Consider the following 3845-nt stretch of genomic DNA (forward strand, 5'->3'; position numbering starts at 1 on the left):
ACCATGTTAATCTGCTAATACAGGCTAAACCACAGCACCTTGAGAGGAACTCATTAGCCACTAACGGAGATAGGGTTTGTGCCAAAGCAGGTTATTTTGGTCAAAACGAGCGGTCACACCTGTCGCACTCCCAGAGCACCCTGTGCGGTGGCAATTCTGCACAGTCCCTGTGTTTTGCAGATTTTTTCTCTGAACTTATTTTTATTTTAAGAGAGAGAGCAGAGCGCGAGTGGGGAAGGGGCAGCGAGAGAGGGAGAGAGAGAATCCCGAGCCGGGTCTATGATGTCAGTGCAGAGTCCGAGGTGAGGGCCTTGAACCCATGAACCGTGAGGTCGTGACCTGAGCCAAAATCAAGAGCCGGACGCTTAACCGACCGAGCCACCCAGGCGCCTCTTTGTGTATATGTTGTAAAGCTTATATTTAAATGCTCTTTTGAAAAAAATCATACAAGCACATGATAAAACAAAACAGAAGAAGGCAGTGTAGAGTACGAAGACCAACCCTTCCATCCTGCTCCCCTCACCACGAGTCTACCACCTTCTCTCAAGACGCAAGTGCCCTTGCCCGTTCTTCCAGAAGTGAGCTACGCGTGTGGAAGCACGTATGTCCCCCACTTGCTCTTGACGTAGATAGTAGCGTACTCTGCACGTTATTAACTCTACAGTTTGCTTTTCGAATTCCACGGTGAGCCTTAGAGACTGTGCCAGGTCGGTGCACACAGACCCATCGCATTCTTTCAGATAGCTGCATATCCTCCAGTTGTGTGAGTGCGCCATAACCTCTTGAACCCAGCTCTCCTCGGTTACAGCTGTGATGCAGCTGTGAGGCTGCAGTCAATATTCTGGAACGTACATCTTTGTACATATAGGGTAAACTCTTAAAGGCAGAACTGCTGAGTGGAAGGGTGTACATTTTAAATGCGGGGTGGGGGGCGCCTGGGTGGCGCAGTCGGTTAAGCGGCCGACTTCAGCCAGGTCACGATCTCGCGGTCTGTGAGTTCGAGCCCCGCGTCGGGCTCTGTGCTGACAGCTCGGAGCCTGGAGCCTGTTTCCGATTCTGTGTCTCCCTCTCTCTCTGCCCCTCCCCCGTTCATGCTCTGTCTCTCTCTGTCCCAAAAATAAAAAAAAAATAAAAATAAAAAAAACGTTGAAAAAAATAAATGTGGGGTGGGGGGGGCACCTGGCTGGCTCAGTCGGTAGAGCATGCAACTGACTCTTGATCTCAGGGGTCGTGAGTTCAAGCCCCACATTGGGTGTGGGGCCTACTTAAGAAAAAAAAAACAAAACAAAAAACAAAAAACGAGGGCGCCTGGGTGGCTCTGTCAGTTAAGCATCTGACTTCTGCTCAGGTCACCATCTTGCGGTCCGTGAGTTTGAGCCCTGCGTCAGGCTCTGTGCTGACAGAGAGGGGATTGTGGGGGGGCGGGAGGCGGGTAAGCATCTTCATGATGAAACAAGGAGTTCCTTGAAACTGGCAAACTCTTGAGGCCCCCGTGGATGTTCTACGAAAGGGACAGGAGCAGACAGTTGCCACCTGCCTCCTGTGGGAATTCTGCAGTCCTCAAACTGCCTGCAAGGTTTGGGGCTTCAAGGGTTCAAGGAGATTGTGCATATTTATTACTAACGTGGGGTGTGGGAGAGAGAACACTGATGTGAAACCTAGTCTAGTTAAAGGTTATCGAGCCCAAGCAACATTTCTGAAAGTCTGAAAGTGAAGCTGAAATATACGATAAAAGCCAATGAGGAAATATTACTAAGAATAAGATTGTCAGGGCTCCTGGGTGGCTCAGTCGGTTAAGTGTCCAATTTTGGCTCAGCTCATGAATTCACGGTTCAGGAGTTCAAGCCCCATATTGGGCTGTGTGCTGACAGCTCAGAGCCTGGAGCCTGCTTCAGATTCTGTGTCTCCCTCTCTCTCTGCCCCTGCCCTGCTCACATTCTCTCTCTCTCTCTCTCTCTCTCTCTCTCTCAAAAATAAAATAAACATTAAAAAGAAAAATGGAAAAAAAAGAATATGATTATCTAATAATTCTTAAAAAAACAAACCCTCCTACTCGTAATAAAAACTTCTGGTCCTTAAAAAACAACAACAACAACAACAACAACAACAAAAACGGGCTCTTAGAATCTTCTACCTGCAGGTGGCTGTCATAATTTAGAAGGATATTCTGACATGGGCTGGCATGGCACCAGTTTTCTAAGCTATGCCGGCTCCTCTCTGTGGGAAGAGACAGAAAGTCACCCGGGAGCAGATTGCTGGTCTTCAGGGGCTCAGGTGAAAAGCAAGGACACAAGCAAGGAGGCTTAAGAGAAACCTCAGTGCAGAAGGGTTCTGTCTTTCCCGGCATGCTCTGGGGTGGGCGGAGACGGAAAGGGGTTGAGGCCGAGTGAAGGGATGTGTACAAAGGGTCCCAGGCCTTCTGGAAGAAACCCCCAGCCCCAAAGTTAGGGAAGCCTGTGAGAGACGAAGTGCAGTGGGCCCGGCCAAGCCCCTGCAGAAAATATTCCTCCTGCAGGGCAGAGAAGTCCAGGCTGATCACAGGCCACCTCAGGGCCTCAGGGTGGTTCTGACAGGTCTGGTCACCGTCACTGAGACTCTAAGTCCTTCAGGAGCCAACTCAGCCCAGAAGTGGAGGATGATAGCATGAGAGGCAAGAAGTGGAAACTCTAGGCTGTTGCCGGCAGGGCCTGTCCCATCAAGGACACCGTCATAGCGAGCGACAGGCCCGCAGCCTACCCGGGAGCCGTGACCAGGCTGCAGTGCCGGTGGACCGGCCAGGCCAGCCAGCGCCTCCCCCACCCCACCCCGACACCTGGCACTTGAAAGCAGGACAGCCCCATTTGAACTTCACAACATGACACCGAAGTTCCAGATCCCCTTGTTATCACCGTGCAACCCAACTGCTTTTCTTTCCTGCTCGGGACCATGCCGATCAGTCTCATCGTGTCTCAGATCATACATACAGACGTACGTACACAGATCTGCTTCAGTTCTCGCCGATGAGGCTTTGTTTTGTTTTCCTCTTTAAGCAAAGCACTTTAAGAAGATTTTATTTTGTTAACTGTAACAGATCTTCACTGAGGACTTCTGTTTTCTCAGCTCTGTGGGAAAAAATGAAAAGCTCAGAGTCAGAAATCCAGAAATGCAAAGGAACTCGTGAAATGTAATAATGACTATCCCAGAGTTTAAAACAAAACAGCTAGGGACGGACGGCTGGGTGGCTCGGTCGGTCGAGCGTTCAACTCGTGACTTCAGCTCAGGTCATGATCCAGGGTCGTGGGATCAAACCCCACGTCGGGCTCCGTGTGGAGGGTGGCGCCTGCTTGGGGTTCTCTCCGTCTCCCTCGGCCCCTGTCTCCCCCCGTTCCCCGCGTGTGTATGCACGCTCTCGCTCTCTAATATAAAAAAATAAAAAATAAACAAAACAGGCAGAAATGAATGATAACATGGTTAGAAATTCCACCGATGTTGACATCAGAGGGCTCCTTGAGCAAAACCAAAGAAAAAAAACCAGCAAACAAAAGTCTGCAAAGAATAGCAACCCCAAACAAGAACAAAGCCTCAAGACCAGTGGCTCCCAGACCTGGGCGTGTACAGAATCACTGAGGGTGGGGAGTGTGCTGATTTAAAATGCCAGTTTCCAGGCCTCACCTCTGTTCAAAAGCAGGTCTGGAACAAGATCCTGCTTCTTTAAGAGGCCCTTTCCTCCCAGAATTCCATGGCCGAGACCCACAGGCCACCCTTGCAGAAAAGACTGCTCTAGAGGCGCCTCGCTGGCTCAGTCGGTAGAATGTGCAACTCTAGATCTGGGGGTCATGAGTTTGAGCCCCGCATTGGGCATGGAG

Source organism: Neofelis nebulosa, chromosome 18 (genome assembly GCF_028018385.1).
Source record: "Neofelis nebulosa isolate mNeoNeb1 chromosome 18, mNeoNeb1.pri, whole genome shotgun sequence".
NCBI lineage: Eukaryota > Metazoa > Chordata > Mammalia > Carnivora > Felidae > Neofelis > Neofelis nebulosa.